Source organism: Argiope bruennichi, chromosome 8 (assembly GCF_947563725.1).
Source record: "Argiope bruennichi chromosome 8, qqArgBrue1.1, whole genome shotgun sequence".
Lineage (NCBI taxonomy): Eukaryota > Metazoa > Arthropoda > Arachnida > Araneae > Araneidae > Argiope > Argiope bruennichi.
The window spans coordinates 32273940-32297052 of record NC_079158.1 but is presented as its reverse complement, the minus strand read 5'-3'; the positions used below and the strand labels follow the sequence as shown (position 1 = coordinate 32297052).

Here is a 23113-nt window from a genome sequence, read left to right as displayed (position 1 = left end):
GAATGTATGTTCAATTCAGCTGGATAACATAAACGTTCAACCCGGAGAAAAAAAAATTAATTAAACAAAAAATAAAAGTTTTCTTTTTGATAAATAAACCCAAAATATATCATAATCATGTTTTATTTGTAAATGTAAGTAAATTTAATATTTTTTTGTTCTTATGGATATATAATTGCATAGAAAAGGAAAAAAAAAATAAATAAAACAAAGAAATTAATTCTAAGAATTTAGTCAGAACCGGAAAGCATATCATTGAATGTATTCTTATGTTAGTACATGTCATCGTCAGGATGAGGTAATTTGGTATTTATTATCTTATCACTTTATCCTGATTTTACCTTCTTTTTATTATTATTTTAGGCTTATTATCTAAATGATAAATATGCTCAAAATGTATTACAATCATGTTTTATTTGCAAATATAAGTAAATTTAACATTTTTAGTTCTGGTAGGTGTATAATTGTATAGAGAAGAGAAAAACGAGGAACTTAAATCTAAGAATGTAATCCGAACCATAAAGTATGCCATTGAATGCATTCTTATGTTGGGATGCATGCCATCGTCAGGATAAGTTAATTTGTTATTCATTGATGGAATAATGAACTATGTTTCTTATTTTAATATTTTAAGAGACAATTTAAAATTATCAATCCAAAATTTGGATATTGGAAACAGTTTTTTAATTAATATTATTATTACGATAACGATACAGAGTACACTGCGCTCGTCGGCTTTGGTGTCTCTATAATTATCCTAAATATCAGGAAACACTACTTAAGTCACCTGATTTACATCCAAAAGAACATATCTGAAGAGAACTGAAAATTAACGCATGAAAGCACAACATTAATATTATAAGAATCGAATTAAAAATGGTAATGACGAAGGAAAATTGATACAGAAATAACAACAACAACAACAAGAAAAAAAACAACAACCGCATTCTAAACTTTGACTTTTAAAAGTTGTTGTAATTGTTGCAAGGTATTCTAATAAGCATTAAATGACCGAAATATCACAATGATTAATAATATCCATAGATTTCTTAAAAGTGTATGAAGATTTTAGTGGTATAACTTTTTTGTTTTTTTTTATAATTATTAATGGTTTAAAAATTTTTTTTTCATATTCTTAAAATATTATATTTAATGAAGTCTTGTTAAGAAACAGTTATAAATGTTATTAAAACTAATTCTAAATTCTTATTCTAAAATATTAATTTTCAGTAATGAATAGAACAATATTTCATTAAAATTTATAAGCGTGCTGATACTTTTGAGAGCCATTATATATGGTTTTGAGTCTTTTTTTATCTGCTAATAGTGTTTGCTTTTAAACTGAAATTGTTCATTTATAAACGTTTTTACTTCACTTCAATATTTCATCTAAAGATAAAAAATAGTTTATACAGAAACGACAAATTTTTATTCCACAAGAAAAAAAATTGTCTTCCCTGCTGCTCAAACCACAGAAAACAATGGTTCAGCCTTTCTATGATAGTTGAAAAGTGAACATTCGAATGGAACGATCACTTTAACACGATTTCAGCAAAGACTGGATTTTCTGTTTTTTACTTCAGTGATAAGAATTATTTATTTACTTAAGTTTTTGAAAAACTATTGTTCTGAAGACTGTCCGTCCCTTTTTTATCAGGTGCTGGAACAAGATGTTTGTGCGTTACAACAAAGTGTTGTTCTGACTTAGCATGTAATTTTTGTTATAAAATACTTATTTGCAATAGTGCCTATTACATTATTAATAAAAAATAAAGTTTATGCTTAAATAATTCAATAGTCAGAATTAATTACTAAAAATTCTTCTTAATCTTTCAAACTAATGCGAAAATATGACTAAATTTTTTTATGGTTAATAAATTACTATGACGTTATCAAAAAATCTTATAACAATGAAAATTTTATTAAATAACAAAAATTTATAGAAAATGATTTTCCCATCATGTATGTTAGCTAATTCAAACATTTTTAATTCGATTTTCCTCTTGTTCTTTGACTTTTCTATTAGCATAATATCAAAATATCTACCATAATTCGAATCTGTTTTATTTAATCCCAAGTAGAAACTAAAAATTGTAGAAAATTACTTTTAATTTCTGAATAGTCTTCTTGAGTTAATTGCATCCTTAAAGTGTCTATTGTATCTGTATTATTTAACATTGTAATGTATTAAAAATATTAGACTGAGAAAAATTCATTCTTTATTCTTCTGTTGTAAAATTTGAAAAATCGAGGTATTGCTACTTGCTAAACGACGATATATTTATTTAATACAAAAATATAGTAATAATATTTAATATTTAAATCAATATAATAAAGCATATATAAACACTTCACATTTTATTTAACATTTTCATAATTATTTATTTAATCGATAAAATACTTAATTGTATGCATTTTTATTTCATTAATTCGTACATTAACTCAGCTATTATCAGTATTTTAGCTTGCAGCTATCTACTTAATTATTGATATCATGAGCAACTTAAAATACACGCATATTTTAAGATTCTTTATCTGATAGTCTTTGCAAGAATTTTGTGAATTGATATATAAGCTGAAAATAAAATTACAAAAACTGATAACTACTGAGTAATAATCCCTAGTGATGTTTTTAACGCATTTGAAGTAATAAATAAATCAATTTTTAGTTCAAATTTAAAATGAAAGTAGTTTAGAATTGTGGCTGCAGAGCTGTAGCACTCTCTGAACTCAATTTTTAAAAACTAAATTTTCTTTTTTTCATCGATTATTATTATTATCATTATTTTTACTTTTTCACTTAGAGACTTGAATGCTTTTTTTTTTACCTTGTTACGTTGAGAACTCTATGATCAACGAAAATTGGATAAAGCAATAAAAACGTATAAATAAAGCAGGAAATGAATTAACAAGCAAGAAAAAAGCAGGTGCAGACAATTCATCTTGCAACCTGCGAAAGCTGACGGCACACACAGCTGATTGGTTTATTTGCAGAAAAAGTATTTTCTTCAATTAAATTTAAAGACGCTCGAGCTGCAATCAGAATAGACCCGTATTGGAGCACTGATTTTTTTTTCACTCATCCAAATTTTGCCTTCATTCTCTCGTTTTTCTTTCTTTCTTACCTTTTCTGTTTTTCCTTATTGTATATTTTATTGTCTTATTTAAAATTCTTGTCATTTTGACAGAAACACATTCGCTTTATTGTATATTCATTTTTTTTTTGTTAGAGGTTACTCTAAAAAAAAGTATGTGGGTAATTTTTTACATCATTCATATGAAACTTTTAAAAGAGATAAATTATTATAAATCATTATTTATAAGAAAACAATAATCATTGCAAGTTATTTATTGTGCAGCTTATTTGGTATTCATTTTTGAAAGACATTATGAAAATGACTGAAAGAAGTGTATAGGGGAAAGTGGCTCCAATACTTAAATCTGTTGAATTATCACTTCCCATTCACATTATTTTCTTTAAAAAAATAGAAGGAAGAATACTGGCTATTTAATATTTTGATATCCAGCAAACAGATTTAAAATTCATTTTCACTAATATTTTTTTTTAAATATTGCAATATCTTGAAAAATATTTTTTGAGGCACTACTGATTTAGCTATCGGCTGCAACCACTGGTAATATAATAAGTTTTTAGGCATTCTCGAACAGATCCAGATTATCAAATTGTCAACATAATCAAATGCCATTGAGCCCCTGAACATTTTTGCACCCTGAGGTGTTTTTGAGATATTTTTAGGGTAATCTAATTTATTGCTTTCATTTGATTTAAGACGGCCATGTGCTCGAAATTATTGAAGATTAAAAGAAAATATTAAAATTTCAGAACTTGGATTTTTTTTTCTTTTCATCTTTTCAAATTTGGAATTAGAATTAGTAATCCAGTTGTTTTCAAAATTGGCTGATTAATACAACAAATTAACAATTTTGGTATATTTTATTACAATTCTTAGAATTTTCATACTGTTTATATAGTATATGAATTAAAAACAGTAAAAATATTAGATTTGGGAAGTTAAGAAGCTTGATAAGGGAACCTTATTACCTAAGGGCCACCATGGAGCTTAATCAATCTTACTCTTGGATTCCTAGTGACCCTAGGCAACAGCTTAAATAACTCACGAGACAAGTTGACTTGCTAGAATGCTTACTTTGTCGAATGAAAGCCGGAGTATCACCGGAAAGCCGGAAAATAGGCAATTACCTAAACCCCCTCCCTCCTCTTCCCGAAACCAGGAAACTTTTTGTGGTATTTTCAAAGTAATTTATTTTTGTATTTTTATTGAATTTACGAAGACAGTGGACTCGAGCTTATCCAAATTATAGTAAAATATCATTTGAATTTTGGTACACTATTTTAACAATGTTCTTGATTAATTATCTTTTGTAAATTTTATGATTATATTGTTCTGTAATTCTAAAATAAAATATATTCCTTCATAATTTAAAAATCCTATAGCTAAAAAATTTATACAGTGTTAAATTATTTTTTGGGATTTTTCTTTACTATTTTGTATAGAATTGTCTTTAAATTTTAATTTTGCATTTTTTTATGCTTGATGTACTGGAGCCAAATCATCTCTGGAAACTGATCTGAAAATTATTGTTTTACTATTTTAATAAGCGAAAATTTGCCACTTAAAACTGGCTCATATGAAGATTAAATTAAAATCAATAAAAATATACCTGGCTTTAGAAATTGAGCATAGGGAAAACGAGGGGGGGCAAGATTTCTATTGCCTAAGGGGCTTTAAAAAATTAATCCAATCCTGTAACGAATGCATTTAAAAAAGAGAGAGAGAAAAAAAAGATGATGAAGCCAGAGAGAAAGCACTCATAGATACAAGAAAGGCCCTCTCCAATGCTGCCATTTAATAGCTAATATGGGAAAGTGGAACACGCCGTTTTAACGCATTGTTTGGAGTCGGTGCGAATCGAAACTATCGACAGCCCGCAGGTGTGCTGTTCGCTCTTCCTCCACCCCCAGTTCCCCTTTCCATCTTTTCAATAGCACAGCGTCGCATAGCAACGGTGGCATGCGGTCCTATTTATTTCAGTGTCAGACACAGTTCTTGCTTTGACAGTTACACACGCTCCTGGGACTTGCTGAATACCAACAAAGGGCACTCGGAGGAGGTGAGAAAAAATATCTTCCTGAATGCTTTATTTATACATTCTCTAGAGCGAAAAAAAAAAAAAAAAAGATATATTTTTAGCTTTCTTAAATATGGAAAGCTAACTTCGTGTTTTATTTGAGAATCATAGTCAGTTTTTGATATTGTTTATAAACAATTCTTGTTCAATTATTTGGTAGCTATTCTTAATGAAAGTGAATATTTGTGTGTCTCTACAGAGATCTGCAAGCCATACCGTCTGTCCTAGAGTTACAAAATTTGGCACATATATGGTTTTAAAGAAAAAGAATGTGCACTTCGGAAAGAATTTGTTTGAACTTTTTATTAGAACTAAATTCAATTAATTAAAAATTAATTTGTTTAGCTCTATGAAAAATAAAATTAATTAAGAATTCAAATTAATAAATTAGAAATAGAATTAATTAATTAAAAGTCAAACGAAACTTTTGCATTTTCCTCGATAACTTCAAAAAAATATTGTATCATAAAAATAATTTCTTCTTTACACTAAAATACAAAAAATTACCTTTCCAATGATATTTTTTTACCATATAATATTTTTTTAATATCTGCGGGTTTCATAACAATATATTTCATTACTAAAGTGAAATTTAAATTGGTTTTTATTATTGATATAAATATTTTATCCAGATTTATTTTTTCATTGTTGCTGATCAAACTACAAATATTCGACTAATTTTTCTAGATATTGAATAAGTTTCAGTTTAACCAGTTAACCGCATTTGACGAGTATACTCGTCATGGGAAATAATACAACATTTTGCATTATGACGATTTTATTCAATGACCAGAACGAATTTCGCCACTTTATTTGATCCAAAATCAAATAACAGTACAAATAAAAAAAATTTTTAAGGTGCGCTCATTTTTAAAAAGAAATGCAATACATTCTAGAAATAAAACTGGATGTATAAAGAGATGTAAATAGAAAATTTGGCAAATGTATAATACAACAGCAACAACAACAACAAAAAAAAAACCGGTGTAAGGTTTTTAAATTAATTTATTACTATCAAAATTTAAGTTTAAAAATATTTACACAATATTCTATTCACCTATAATATAACATTCAACCACTTTAATCAAATGATCATCAAATGCGGCTATTATAATAATAATAAAACTTTTCTCTTATTTTTTCTAAATCTGCATGCTAAACCCTTTAAAGGGCCATTTTTATCTAATCATATTATGTTAAAATATTTTTAGGCTTGAAATGCTTGAAATTAGAATAAGAAAAGGGATTCATTTAGCTGATTATATAAATTTAATTTGATTAATTAATTAATTTGGTTAATTAATAATTAAGTGACAAACCAAGATGCATCATTTTGTGTGAGATAGAGAACTGAAGCATCTAAGTTTCTGTCTTTCTAAAAAAATGTGTCAGAACTTATGCCAACCTACATAATTTGATACAAAGATTGATAAATTTGGTGGGAAGCATACTTGCCACGGCCTTAGAAAGGGATTTTAAGATTTGAATTTACATAATGCCGTGTTTTTTAAAATTTTTTAATTTATTTATTTTGGAAGAAGACATTTTCTTATCTGAGATTTGAGAGCATTTGTACTTCCTAATGTTGATAATTTACTCTGAAAATAAAATGCATTTTTTACTCTGTTTAAATTTTTGAATCATTTTTCTTATGAGTTGAAATTTTATTTTTGATTTGTTTTTCAATTTTTGGTTATAATTACACTACTTTTTTGTTAGTATTTAAGTTAATATTTCATAATTCTTATTGGTGGATTTCTTTGTAACATTCTTTATGACAAGCAGGAGAGGGGGGGGGGGATGAAAGCAGATTCTTTTTGTCTAAAGTTATGAGGGACGATCGCCTCCTTTTTCCATTTCCATCTCTAATTTCAGAAAGGTTGGAACTATGATGGAAAGGAGGAGAAGGGGAAGGGAAGAGGAGGGAACTGATGCGGATTTTCCAAATAGGTTACCACATGCTTAAATTAATAATTATCTAAATAATTTTTTTTTAATATGTCTCGTTTTTAAAACGGACTAAAAAGTATAAAATAATTTTTCTTAGCTTCATGCAGATTCCTAATCCAATACAGATTGTCCTGAAAATTTGTGATTGTGAATTATTAAAAATTATATATATATATATATATATATATATATATATATAAACTTGCGAAATTCAAACATGTTATTCATTGGGAGTTGTTTCCCTGAAATTTTCACGTATAATCTCAAATAAATATACCCTCCAATATAAATATACCCATCATAAAAATTGCGGGCCTTGGATAAAGCCGTGAACGTCATGTGTGAACAGAAATTCCAATTCATTTTTCAAAACTATCGATATTAATAAAAAAAATAATGAAATAAAACTTCTATCTTTTACACAAATCATTATTGGCAAACAGATTTCAGAAAAGCAAGCGATATATTTACTTAATTCTGTGAAGAATCTGTAAAAGATTTAAATCTTTCTCTCTTTCTATGTATAGAATGTTAATGTGGATGCAAAATCAGGCCAAATTTGTTAAATGCCATTTTGAAAAAGCTTGCACGTTCGGATTACTTACATGATTACATCGGCGATAAACTAAAGATAATACTTTTTTTTTTTTTTTGGAATTGAATGTGAAAAAATGAATCGAATAATTTCAATTACAAATTGCGATAATCGAAAACAGAAGTGAGGGCAAATGTAAGTGTTGAACAAACATTCACAAGATCCTATCTGAATGAATGAAATGGAAACGTAAAGCATTCTTGAGTATGGAACAAAGTTTTCGAACAACAGGAGCATAGTTGTGGGACTATGAGAGGAACTCTGTTCTTTTTGCCTAAAACGCTTCGGCGAAAAATAAATGAATTCAAGTGGAAAATACACGGAATATTGACACAATAAATTTTTTTTTTTTTTCATTTGGAAAATTTGCTGAACCGGACGAAATGTTGAAAGATTTATTAACCATCAAATGAGCGAGACAAATCGTTTTGGCAACGAATATTGGTAAAACTAGCCATGAACTACCAGAAAAATTTTAATTTTAGAAATTAATGATTTAGTTTTTAACAACTGATGGTAAATTACTATTAGCTGTTCATATAATTTGAAATAATTTAAATTTACTTTTAGTACTTTACTTCCAAATCTTGTAAATGATTGTAACACGCAATATTTGTTTAATGGAAGCTCGGTTTTTATCTGGAGCAGATTATAACGCTTCCAGATCTTTTCATGAATAGAGCTATTTTCACATATGATGGTTTATTTTGTAATGATATTTTCAATTTAGTTGTCATCAAATTTTCTTTTTTAATTTTAATAAATGCTCAAAAATATTTTTATGCACACTTATACTATTAACAATACTTTACTATAATTTCATTGCGAAATAGCAATACAAATAGCTCTCATTGTTTATGCAAGCATTAATAGCATTTTTCTTTTTATTTATTGAAAACCAAGGTCATATCCTCATGGATTTTACTTTCTTTTTGTATTTCCATTTTTTTTTGAGAAATCTGTAAACAAAATAATTTAAAATAGTACTTAACTTAGAAAATAAATCCAGAAGCTCAAATAATAATTCTTTTTATTGGTATGTTAACTCATTTGTTACTGGATATGAAATATTCGGAGACATGAGCAGTATAGGTGCAAGACTACTAAAAAAACGCAGGTTTAATGAACCATGACAAATTGAATTTTAAAATTACTCTGTTAAGATTAACCTTGAATATCAAATAACATAAAGGAGGATCTACTGAAATGGAATAAAATCAGTATTCGGTGAGAATAAGATAGTAGCCGACAGTGCCTAGCATATTATATTATACATCACTTCGTCAGCTGGAAATCTCCCTGATAGTTTGACTTATAAATCAGACTAACTATAAATTCTGATTTTGTGCTGCGAAAAAAAAACCGTTTTATTTCCACCAGCTCTATGGTAACAGCATCTTTCTATCTTCATTTATTTACAAGTTATTAGTCTTTAGGATTTTTAATAACATTTGGATCACTCTCTCGTTATGATGGAAAACCACTTAGTGTCAACTGGAGATAAAATACACTTTTTTTTGTATCAATCCGAACAGAATGCTCATTTTATAACTTTGTAAATTTTGATTTGTATTAAAATCTAACAGGCGACTTTATCTCTCTATTATTTCTTTTATCCATTACAAGAAAATAGCACATTCTTTTCTATTCTCCGCTGCATCCTGTGAACATACAGTGGGAACAAGGTAGTAAATAGGGAAGAAAATGGAAAACCTATGAAGGTCTCGGCAGTTCTTCAAGTGTGAGTGCTCTGCCCCAATGACATAGTATACATGACATAGGATGACGCATTTTGTGCTTCGAAATAGAATGGCAGGAATATGCATTTTAGTCACCTTCTCTTTTTTTTTACCTATTGGGGCGAAAATTTGACTCAGTACTACAATTTTGGCCACAAGACTACATACCAAATGTTATTTATCTAAGCCATCTGTTTTCGACTTTACACTTTCAGACAAGCGCGAATATACAAATACCGTGATCTGTATTTGTTGCAACAAATTGTCCCCTTTTAGCTTATTTGTGCCCAATATTTAATGGAGATTTACACTTTTAATGATAAATTTTTATGTCAAATTTTATCTATGTTTAAAATTTTTGAGTTATTGCATTCATATGCATATAGATAAAGATGGATGTATTTTCGTCCAAATTTTGAGAAAAATCTACAAATTTGGTGTTGTTTGCATACCAAATTTCATCATTGTCGTTCAATGCCTTTTTTTTTAATTAACGTATTCCCAGATCGACAGAGGGATATACAGATATTTCCAAAAAATGTATTTTTCGGACTCGAAGAAATCTAAAATGTGGACATTCCTCGGAAGCTCGACTACAAATATCTTAACCCCAGAATGCATGACTTTTTATTTTTTGACAAAAAAAAAAAAAAAAAAAAAGTAATCGCATATAATTTGGGAAAAATATTTACAATTTTCAAAAATTATTTTCTTATTTAAAAAAACTAAACGTGCCAAATGGATGCATTATGAATTAAACAATATCCCAATGATACAAACACATTTTAACAATTCCACGATAACAATAAAAATCTTATTTTACAAATATAATTTTACAATGCAAAAATAATATTTGATAACTTTTTTAACTGTAATTCATAAAATCCATCTTGATATTTTTCCAAATTATCAGCTTAAATGTAATACCTTATTGCCATATATCTGGCTTTCCTGCAAATGCTTATTAAAAAGAATTTAAGAGGATTTCCAAGCACTCATTGTTACCCTTTGGTACAGTCATGTGAAGCTTATAAATTTAAATAACCATGTGTAGCCAAATGGCTATACTACGCATTGTAGGGTTAAACAATATAATACTTTCCCTTTGTATACTTATATGAGAAAATGAAAAGTATCATTATTTGATAAAATGCAATCGATTATTCTGGTTATGGTAAAAAAAAAAAAAAAAAGATATCTATACTTATAATAAAGCTCAATGTGTGTGTGTGTGTGTGTATGTGTGTTGACGCTCTACAGGCCAGGTCATTTGACATACAGCTATCAAATTTGGTACATGTATACCTTAGAGGTCGGGAATGTGCACCTGGGGTCCCTTTTTTTGAAATTTTAATTAGAATTTTAATTATTAATTAAAAACTAACTTTCCCGCCAAAAAAATCTTCCATTTTCCCCACCGCCAACTTTTCCGCCAAAAAAAATCTTCCATTTTCCCCACCGCCAAATAAGTAAGGCATCATTATTTTTTTCTCCCAACAGTGATGAGGCTAGGGTTAACATTTTTCGACGGATTATTTCAAGAGATTCTGTTTATTTTCTTAATGTTTTATGCATTTAAAATGAAACATTGTTAATTAATCCATGTTTCAGATTCATTCTGAAGTACTTTTGAATTAAAATAACACAGAATAAAGGAAATTAAAAATGTCTAATCTGCATAGCGTTACCCCAACTGGCGTAGAAAAATTTACGCATTTGCGTTAACGTAACTGGCGAAGAAAATCCACGCATGCGCATTGTTCTGATTGTTGGCATGACAACCAACGGACGATTTAAATTATTTTTAGGTTAGTTGCATGCTTTTGTAAGTAAAATGTATTTATGTTAGTTATATATTTTTTGTATATGCTTATAGTTTTAAGTACATCGTTTTTTAAGTAGTTTTTTTTAAACCTGTTTTCGACCAATTATTTTAAACGATTCATTTTATTTTCTTAGTGTTTGATGCATTTAAAATGAAACATTGTTAATGAATCGATCTGTTCATGATGAATCTGAGAAATTTTTGTTGACAAATTCTTGAGATATTACATAAATTAAGAAAGATATTCTTTAGTGACCATAAAGTTTAAACGCTCAGTGACTCTATTATCAGTAATCATATTATTAAAAAAAATGCTTTGTTTCAGTAAAAAATATTATTATATTAATTGCAGATTAATCATTTACACTTTAATTTAAAGCATAATTTCTACGAGGGGTAACAGAAAATTAGAGAGATACATATCACGCTATAACTGAAGGCCTTTATAATATTATGAGTGAATTATATGACTATCAAAATTTGAAGTTTTAAAATATTTTGCTGAAGAATCTATTAAAGTTGGAATTGCGTAAAATATTTAATGGTACGACCGGAGTTTTATCCCGTGCTTGGCGAAATTTTTAAAAATCGCAAACAACGGCCTTGCGAAATGTTCAAAAGCATAGAAGCAGATGTTCAATTATAGGGCATAATAAAGATTGCCAGCTTTGGTGCGTTATCGCAACTTGGCGAAGAAGGGGGTTAAACTCCGCTTCAACCTATTTAATTATTAAAATTTAAACGAACATTAAGATTGGCGAACCGGCTGGTCGCCAAAGGCGGCTAGTATAACAATAAACTAATTTAAGGGAAAGCGACTGATGCAAATTTTATATTTACCAAACGTTATACTTTAAGTAATGAAATGGGATGAATACAAATATAATTACTGCATAATACAGATTACTATTTTTTCTTTCTAAATGCATTTTATTTGGATAATAATGTATATAGTAATCTTCAATCAGCACTAAGATTTCTAAATGCGCAATATTATTTATTAAATCACTATCTAACGTTATTAAAAAAAAACATTTTGTAAAAGAAAATAATTTTTTTTTATTGGTACAGAGAAATAAAATCCCTGATCTAAAAAAAGACATAAATATAAAAATAAATAGAACGGAATGTATGTTTGTGAAGCAACACGCCGGTTACTTATTTTCGAACTAGCAAACGCCCTTTCCTTCTTTGGGATGGTCCGCATGCGAGCCGTCTGGCCATCGATTGGTGGCCGAAACTATTAATAAAACTAAGACGAAGGGCGGAGGGAATTCGAGTGGTCAGTCGGTCAACAGCAGCCATCCTTCAGCTGACCTTTACACGTTCGTATTGTTCTTTTTTATACAAGATACAAAAAGCCAATTAGGTACTTATTGGCAGAACGAAATCGTGTATTCCGCATGCGTCTCATCATTTTCTTTTTGTTCTTCTATTCTGTGAATAAAATCTCGATGAATTCTTGATCACCAATTCTTGAAAGTTCCAATTAATAGCAAAAAAAAAAAAAAAAAAAAAAAAAAAACAAGAATAGCAGAAGAGAATATTAAAAGTAGCAGAGAAGAATTGCAGCCCGATTTATTATATTAACGAGCGATAATTTCCGGACAATATAATTACAAAAATAAAACTTATTTTGAAAGAATTCACATTTATTTTTCAACATTAAAGTTAATTTAATTGAATAATCTTAATCTATGTTAATAAAATAAATTGACGAAATGTGTTGCCAATTTTCACAATTATTATTTTTTCTTATCAACTAACCGCTTTTGGCGATCATTTGGTTCGACAGGATTAATGGTTACTAAAGAATTTTAATTACATTTTTATGCCATTTGGGTTTTTTTGTCTTCTCTAGCAAAATATTTTTAAGATCTATAACTTATAATATTTTAAAACCTTACATCTTTCTGTTCATTTTGCTATGCATTTCTCTAATTTTTTTGTCTATTTCTTTATACATCTCATTTCGAAAGAACAATATTTATAAATGAGAGCACTTTAAAAGTCTTATATCACATTGCTTGATTCTGAAAAATCTTTACTGTATGTATTACAAAGTATCGAAACTCATATTAGAAGTATACCTCATACTGGCATTTACACAACATAGAACTATTTTCAAAACCTTTATCATTTAAAGTGGGAAAAAAAAAAAAAAACGTTAAGAAGAGATAATAATAACAATAATGAAAATTACTCGAACTACAGTGAAACGTATTAATATCATTGGAAGGATAATTTTTAAAATTTTAATCTGATGTAAAAAATATTTTTAAAAGGATTTGGAGACAATGAAAGGCCCTTTTACATTTTAGTTAGATTTTAGGTGATAACTAGCACTCAAATAAATGTATTTAATATTTTTATTGAATACTCTATTAAAACGAGAATGAATAAACATAATATCTAACAATGTAAAGTTTAATTTTGTTGAAAATGATTGGGAGATGTGGTTTTAATATTATCTTGAAAATTAAAAGTAACACATTTGCAAAAAATTCGAAAATTGAGTGCTTTTTTTAAAATTTAGTTTCATTACATAGGAGGAAAATCAGCTAAAATTATTTCGTATTGTAAAAATATTTATTTATTTAATCACGTATTCGAATCATTTTGCATTTTTCACATCTCTGCTCTAATAAAAAGTTTTTCCCCTATCAGTACCCAAACGATCTCATAAGAAAACTAGCTTGAATGGTCACCCTAAAACTTTCTCGTGTACACTCTAATAAAGATATTATACCAGAGAAAGTCTTGCATGACATTGGCGTACAATAGTTTTGAAATATCAAGCCTTGGCATGAATTTAGCCTTCTTACTGAATTTATCTTGGCATCCATGGCGAGTAATTTGGCGATTAAACCCTGACGCAGTTAATAGCATCCGAAAATCATATCTGTGTTTTAGATGCGTTTTCCCCAACCGATTGAAACAAAAATTTGACTCAAAACTATACTGATCATCACAAATTCCCGTGCCAAATTTTATATATTTAAGTCATTGAATTTTTGAGTTATGTTTTCGAAAGTACAGACTGACAGGCGGTCGCACCCAAATTGGATTTGGTTCAAAATTTGATAGGTGTTTACGCTATAGATGTTAAACGTATATACCGAATTTTATCCATCTAGCTCTCTTCATTATGTAGTTATCGTGTTAAATTATATTCGGACAGGTAGATTTACTCTGAACAGATTTTTGTTTGAAATTTTATAGAAATTTGTTGAAAAGAATGTATACTAAATTTCCTCTTTGTAGATCAAAGTGTTTTTGAGTTAGATGGACATTTTTCAAAAATGTGTTTATCGAACTCTGGGTGATATAAAAAGTAGAGATTCGTCAAAATCTCGAATTTGAATTTTTTTGAGGGTTACTATACTTTCTCTATACTACATATACGAAAAAGTACAAAAAAAATGTAAATGTTTTTTTTTTTTTGATAAAATTATTGTTTAATCTAGAATTCTTTTTGCAAAAGAAAACTTTTTTGCAACTAAAAAAAAAAAACCTCCTTCTTTTGAGTTAATAAAATAATTTATTCTTGTCATTTTTTTCATTCATTTGGACATCTTTTTGACTATTTGAATGAATTTCAATTTTAAAGGTGTGAGTCATTTTGTTTTTTATTGATGTTAGTTGCATTGCTTTTTGGAGTAACATATTTTTATGCTGATGGAAATGATTTAAATTTTAATAGAAATCTACTCCACATCTCGAATTTCTGAAAGTTGCATTTTATTTCATTGTACACGAAATATGTGCAAAAAAAGTGTCGCAATCTTTATAAATGGGCTACAAGATTTTACAGTGTTAAAATCTTTGGCCAGTTCAATAATTACTCTTAGTTTCATTTGCTTTTCAGTTTTTTTTTTTTTTTTTTTTTTCAAAAACTACCACTTCAAATTACACAGATAGAAATTTTAACACTTTTCTAATCTGCTTCTTTTATCAGTTCTTCGGCATTCCAAAGAGAGATAACACAGTATTACAGGTAGATGCAGGATTTGAATTTGCAAATAAACGTCATTTTCCGAAGCAGACGATAACACTGCCAAGGTGATTGCCAGAACAAGCGATTGCGTGCTAAAACTTCGTTACTAAAAAAAAAAATCGTTTGGCATCACGCAGGGAAATTTCGAAGAACGTGCAAAATGCGCGTTTATGCAGAAAGAGGGTCGACGTAACATTGAATAGAAAAACATTTATAATAACTGGAAATATTTATGCAAGATTCTGTTTATTTAACATTTTTACCAAAACTGGATGGATGTTTTGTAAGGTAAGTAGCTAATGATTAAATTTTTCTCAAAAGTATTTTCAGGCATGTAATTGACCTGTTATAAATCTTTATAATTGCAATTTACTTTTTGCATATTATCTAGTAACACGAGAACAAATATAATCCGTCAAATATAAGTAAAATTATACTTGAATAGTATATTTCAAGAGTATTAGTTATATTTTCTTAATAAAATCTTAGATTCAGATTAAATAAAGCTTCATAATTTAATAAGCGCAGTTTTCAAAATCACACTTTTATTAATCTGCTAATGGCGAATTTTTTAAAAAAAATTGATGTAAGTGCAGAATCGTCTACTGTTTGGCACATTTTTCAAAATCGCCAACGCATGACTATTAAAAAATCCGCCAAAGAAATAGTTCTTAACATTGGAAAATTTTGCACTTTAACCAAAAATTTGGTTAATTTATACTGCTAATCTTTAATTTACAATAAATATGATGGGTTATGAGTCTGCTTTAATGCGCCTCTTTATATAGCGAAAGATGCGAAGAATGCTAAATCGTCAAACTAGCAAGAGTACAAGTCAACAAAGCAAAATATTAGTTCAAAAGGAGTACTAGAATAATTCTTGCTTCTTTGGGCTATCATACCGATGCTAAACTCAGGAAGCACATTAAAAGAGATTTCAAAACCGTTTTTTCAATTAATTTAATCTCTACTGTTAGTCTTTACTTTATAATATATTACAATGGTCATTTATAATAATAAAATTATTCGCTAATTTCTCAAAAAAACAAAACATGACAAAATTTTGCCAACTTTCCAAAAACTTACTTAAAGTCAACCATCTTGGATTGGTTTAAGAAATGGTAATATGTAGCTTTTAAAGTTGCATTTAAAATTGACAGATTATATTTTATGAAAAATCGGCCCCAGAAATTCAACTTTAGTGAATGGACATTAATTTTAAGTTGGTCCATTATAATAAATATTATAAACTATTGAAATATTTTTTTTTACTAAATTCACTTTTAAGTGGTTCGCTTTGTAAGGAATCAAACTTTAATGAAATTAATAAACAATAAAGTTTTAAATATATTAAAACATTTTACTGTCAGCGACAGTCGACAAGAGAAGAAAATTTCAAAACTCTAGTACATTAAGAAGTGAATGAAAAATTGATTGCAGATTTCATCTTTACGATCTTGAAACAAGTCAAGTTAAAGGAAAGCGTTTAAATAGAATTGAAATTTATTTTTGAATGGAATTTGATATTTTAATAAATAAATTTAAAGTTATGAAAAATGAAATACCAATGCAAATGCACTATCTTTTAAATATTACTATTTTTTAATTTATAATTTTAAAGCATTCTATTAGATTAGTTTTTTTTATTATAATTTATTTATGAATTCTTATTAAGGAGTAAAATTCAAAAGAATGTTTATTTGAAAAAGAAAGTGACATTTTTAATGTTAAAACTAAAAGATTTCGCTACTATTCGCCATACTATTATTAGTAGTAATTTAATTACTCGCATGCAACTTTATATGTAAATTTATATATTATATCATAATTTTAATAACTTTACGGATAAAGTTATTCTTGACAGAATAAAGATGCATTGAATATTTTGAAATCCTGAACTTCCAAAATATAGCTGTCAAATTTTAAACGAACATTTGCCCCACTTTTGAAATATTATTTGTTAAACGTTCGATCTTTGATTTATATATACAAATAAAAAAGTATCTAAGACTTCTAATTTTTTTAAAGGAAGATTTTTACTAACGTAGCTAATATTTAAATGTCAAGGGTTCTTACTCTTTAGATTGAAAGACATAATGTAGAAAATAACTTTTATAGAATGTATTGTTTTATTAAGAAAATACCATCTTAATAGCACCAAGACTAAACACATACTGAAAAATAAAAAAAAATATACAACAACGTCTGTAAATTAAATAGGCAAAATAATAATGCAATTTATTTTTTAAAATTATATCTAGCATTTTTACAGGAAAGGGATAAAATAGTAATACAAGATGCAAAATTGGTTTTTTCACAGACTATAATTTTATACATCTTGCACTTCGATTAAAAATTTTCTTTTTTATTTCCTAGATATATTATGGCCTTTTAATTTGGTAAATATTCATCTAATGTCTGTCTACATTTTGGCTAACTAATTCGATAACATTTGATCTATTTTTACTTTCTAGCATATAAAGTATACAGAAAGTATAGTAATTTTCAAAAAACGCGAACTCGAGTTTTTGACGATTTAGGTCTTCTTTTATTCAAAAAGCTTATTTTTGATATTACGTTTGTTTGTGACAAAGATAACTCACAACACTTTGAGCTAGATGGATGAAATCTGGTATACGATCTTTATACTAAATTTGTAGATTTCTGTCAAATTTAGTAGAATTCTGTCAGCGAAATTCATTCAAAGGAATAAATGTCTATCTGTTCGAATACAAAACTTAACAATACAAAAAATTAACATCTAAGTGTTGACACCTAAAGTGTAGTTAAATTTCGAACCAAGTAAGTCAAAGGGGTTGACTTTCTTTTCTTTTTCTATTTTTTAAAAATTTCTTTGTTTGCTTGTATGTTGAAGGCGAACAAACAAACAGAGAAATACACGTAAAATAATACTTTAATTATTAGTAGCGATACAGATCTTGAAACATGGTTATTTTTGCAAATAGTATAAGAATAGAATTTCTAATGCTGCATTTTTCCAATAGTAATTATTTCTTTATTAATTGTCTTTTATTCAAGGAATAAGAAATGACTAAATTTTGAAACAATGGCGTTATGAGGGTGGGGTAAGACAGAGATAAAAGTAGTTCTGTGTACTTACATGTCATATGCTCATGTTGAAGAAAGTATGACTTGCTTTCCTCACGTAGCTAACAAACTTCAAAAATAACAAAATTTTAAAGTTTTTTCTAAGGTTAAATTAGATCTAAAATATCTTAAACATTTTTGTTGCTTCTTTTTTAAAAAAAATAAAACCAATGTAATGGAGAATTTGCCACTAAAATTTCATATAAAAATCCGCTCAAGTGAAATAGATCATTAAAATAAAGACAACGCAAGAGGCTATCAGTCGAATATAGTAAAAATTAAATAAAAAGACTTTAATGAAATGAACATTTTCTTGTAGGATTTTAATATCGGTAAATATATTTTTAGAAGATTTTATTAGAAACTACTTTTTTTCTAATAAGACTACCATTATAAAAATTATATTCTCATTTCTTATGTTATAAATTTTAAGTATTTGGCAGTTTTTTATTTGTATGTAATATTTATTTTTTAAACATGTTTAACCTTGGGACAGTTGCTGTATACAATAGGAAGTCAGACCGTCTCATCAACATTATGTTACTAACAGTCTTAGCAATAAGTTACAATTATACATTTAGATGGTCGTGGGTTTAATAATCACGTGGTCTCGGTGGGTTTATATACCATTTAACTTTTCTCAGTAATCATTCCAACATAAATTCGGATTTAAAAATAAGTCTTTGAACTCTCATGCGCAGTTTACCACCAGAATAAATTTATATTTATATTATTACATTTAAATTACTTCCGGTGTTGCAAAAGTCACGATATTATCGGACTCTGATCTGAAAAAATCTTGAAAGTAGGAAATCAGAAGAAACGAATTACTAGTTGTCTCATATATTACCTTAATTAAAATGAATGTTTATTTATTTATTTTTTATTTTTCTCCTCACAAAATTCAGAATTGTTCTGTTAATCCATTTTGCGTAATTTGATTCTTTCGTGACATGCGAGAATTTAGAATGTAACAGAGAAATTGCATTCGTATTAATTTCGTTAGTATATGGACTCGCGAATATGATTTTCTTTCAGAATTAGAATTCTGGCTCAATAATTGAAGAACAAATATTTTCTTGTTGTTTTCGCTCATTTGAACTCGAAATAATATATTGTTACAAAATTTTTTCTGCTACAAATACCGCCAATAAATCGTAATGACGCAGCACATTTAATTGCTAGTTCAGCAGCGTTCTTGCTGTCTAATCCTCCAGTTTCTCTACGTGTCGGCGACTCCGACTACTCTCACACACCACTTCTGACGATACACACGACTTCTCTGCAGCTTGATGGTTGGGTTGACGGGGCGCCTAGCCCCGGCAGGGGCTTATCCTCGGTAAGGAGAGACTTCACAGTGCTTTGCTGTCTATACTTTGTCGTGGCCGTCTTCGACGAAATTTGCAGATGACGAGTGTCGGGACTCATTGTGATTGTCCGAAATTAGGGTGAGGGTGGGGGGACGGGTTACGCTGCCGTTGGGCTTAGTAAGTTTTTACTGCTTGTGAGCTAGAATTGGCTATTGAGATACTGTTTAATTTGAGTCTGAAAAAATAAAAGTTAGGAAGAAAAACTAAAGGGCTGAGATAAATTAAAGTAGTATATTACGGAGTCTTCTAGAGTTTGTAGATGGTTTATATTTAGGGATTTTAGCTATTGCTTCATTTTCATTCTTATCCATGTTTTTTAAAGAAGTTAGTGGCTACATTTTTAATGAATTTTTTAAGAGGGGGATAGTCTAGGCATAAGTACATATTTATATTGGGCATGTAGTATTTCATATTGCAGAAACTTCTAATTAAGTTATTTTGCTGGCGTTCAATAAGTCTAAGATTAGTCTTGGCAGCATATCGCCACACAGCGCAGGCATAAGTTAATACTGGACGCAAGTAGGCAGAGTAAATAAGCATTTTATTTTGTCTACTCATTTTGGAGTTTCGAGAAATTAAGGGATAAAATTTACGAGTTAGGTCTCGAAACTTTTTAGCTGTGTAAATAAAGTGGGATTTCCAAGTTAATTTACTGTCTAGAATAACGCCTAAATATTTGCATTCCTTAGACCAAGGGACAGTTTGATTTTTAATTTTAACTGGGGAGAAATTCTTTTTACAGTTCTTTTTATTAAAAACTATAGCTTCAGTTTTACTAGCATTTATTTTCCATTCGACGAACCAGTCCTCAAGAGATTTAATATGTCGGTTTAAAGCTATGGTAATGAAATTTTGATTTTTGTTTCTAGATAGTATTGCAGTGTCATCAGCGTACATGCACAACATAGTGTTAAATTGCTTGAGGATATCATTAATAAACAAGGAAAATAAAATTGGCCCTAGTTTAGATCCTTGAGGTACACCTGCAAGAATAGGTTTTACTTCAGAAAATTCATTGTTTATCTTGATTTTAAAGGATCTGTAACTGAGGTAAGAAATTATAATTTTGATAAGGTGTGGGGGTATGTTGTAATTAATTAGCTTGTATATAAGACCATCTTGCCAAACTCTGTCAAAAGCTTTCTGAATGTCAAGGAAATCCGCTGCAGTTTTTTGTTTATTTTCAAAACCTTCCTCAATGAATTCTACTGCTCTAATTAATTGGTGGGTTGTAGATAGGTTACGGCGAAATCCAAATTGTTCAGGTGTTAGTATATTATGTTCGCCTAGGTAATTATTTAATCTATTGAGAATTATCTGTTCAGCAATTTTGCTGACAGAGGAGAGTAGGGATATGGGTCTATAACTGCAGGGATCAGTTGGGTCTTTTCCTGGTTTTAACATGGGGATAACTGCAGCTGTTTTCCATAACATGGGAAAATGTCCTAATTTGAGAATGCTATGAATTATATTAATTAAAAATTTTAGGTAATTGTCCGGAAGTGTTTTTAACATTTTGTTGTTAATACTGTCAAGGCCAGGGGCTTTTTTGATATTAAGTTTTTTAATATGATCCTTTAATTCATCAGTTGAGGGAGGGGGAATATTAATAAATTTTTGTGGCAATGAGTAGAGAAAGCTTTTGACTGTATTATTTACATTATGTTCTGTGGTGAAATTGCTCAATTCATTAAGTTGAAATTGTTTCTCAAGGCTAGCCGCCAGGCAATTTGCTTTTTCTTTATCAGTTATTGCAATACTAGCAGGGCCTTTAAGGGCCGGAATTTTTTGTTTTTTACTTTTAAAAGTTTTGACAAGTTTCCAGATTGATCCGTCTTCTGTGTTAACACTAATTAATTTGTGTATAAATTCATTGTTTTGACTTCTCTGCAGCTTCAGAGTGCCTATCTTTTATAGTTCCGGGAGGCGGGACTAGAATCTCCCAGACCAATCAGGACGTCTCTGGGTGTATCTCGGTTCCTACTGGATGGATCATGAAACTTCTCGAACTTTCCAGTATGATCCATTTTGTCGCCAAATTCGTCGCCAAGCTCAGCACGCACAAGATAGATCTTACAAAGGTTTTACGGTTTTTCCCAGGATGACTATTCGTGCCGGGTATCAAAAATTACGGGTTTGTAACAATATTTATCAAACAAATCAGAGAGTCAAACAAATTAAATTAGATTCAGTCTACTTCTTTTTCCATTTTTTTTTTTTTTTTTTTTTTTTAAGATTTCAACAACGAAAAGTATAAAATGGTGTTTTAATGCTCACTCCATTTATATCCCGTTCTCAAAATCCTAAGAAGCGCGATCAGTTTAAGGCAAATATGGGAAAGTATTATTTAATGAATCTCATCAAGATTGGACATAAACTTCTATGGGATCGAATAGTCCATCAAAACTTTATTATTAACCAGCAGAGTAAACTTCTCGAAACTTTTTTGCATACTCTTCAATAGAGGTCTTATCCTTCCTCCCCTGAATAAACATTGTGGGTTTTGATTAAGATCGCTAACGCCTTGTACAGTATTGGTGAACAATAGATACAAAATATGGATTTTAAGGGTGAATTTCGCATTTTTACTATTATGGGAATATATCATTTGAACAGTTTTTTTGATTATTACCAAAATTTAATAGAGTTACAATTGTCCTGAGACGACCACTTTTCGACTATTCTATCTTACTAAGGGGTGAGACGCAGAAGAATATGAGGATTATTGGAATTCATTTTATTGTTAAATATAAACATCTCTTACTTTCATTTCTCCTCTCATCCCTAATTTGTCAAATTGAACCCATCCCAACACATGCGCAAAAGTGCGGAAGATTTTGGAATCCGTTGGCAAACAATAGTCACAAAATCACATATCGAATTTCATTGCTTTAAATCATTGTATTTATAATTTATTGTGTTTACATATATGCGAAAGCACAAAGAAACAGATGGTTTGACGGAATTCGATCGAAATTAGATAAGAATCTTAATTTTGATGCTAAAGCTGTGCACCGTATTTTTTTTTTATCAAGCTCTTTATGTCTTGAAGTTATCGAGTTCATTTATATTTGAGCAGCCAGACAGATATCCTCTGAATGAATTCCACTCAAAATTTTGCAGATAACTAAAAATTCGGTCGTAAGTCCATATACCAAATTTCACTCGTTTAGTTTAAGGTCTTTTAATTAAATTCATAGGCAGACAGATAATCAGACATAGTTCTAAAGATGTGTTTTTCGGACTCAAGAAGTTCTGAAAAGTAGAAACGAAGATCTTTTCTTTAGGAGGTGTTGCCAGTGTCTAGTTCATATGCTGCTGTTATCGAAAGTAAGGTTTTTGTCTATTTCATTTGTT

At 28.9% G+C, this 23113-nt stretch overlaps 1 protein-coding gene across 4 annotated transcripts in view; it reads left to right on the top strand.

The window, feature by feature from the left end:
* Window positions 1–5042: 5042 nt before the first annotated feature.
* LOC129981146 (uncharacterized) overlaps window positions 5043–23113 on the top strand; it is a 34661-nt gene continuing 16590 nt past the window's right edge. For 2 of the 4 annotated variants that reach the window (XM_056091848.1, XM_056091847.1), the window contains exon 1: window positions 15325–15566. The gene's annotated coding sequence lies outside the window, so the exon portion shown is untranslated. Of the gene's footprint in view, window positions 5155–15324; window positions 15567–21430; window positions 21891–23113 lie in introns of those variants that run through there. The other 2 variants (XM_056091850.1, XM_056091851.1) reach the window with 2 other exon arrangements.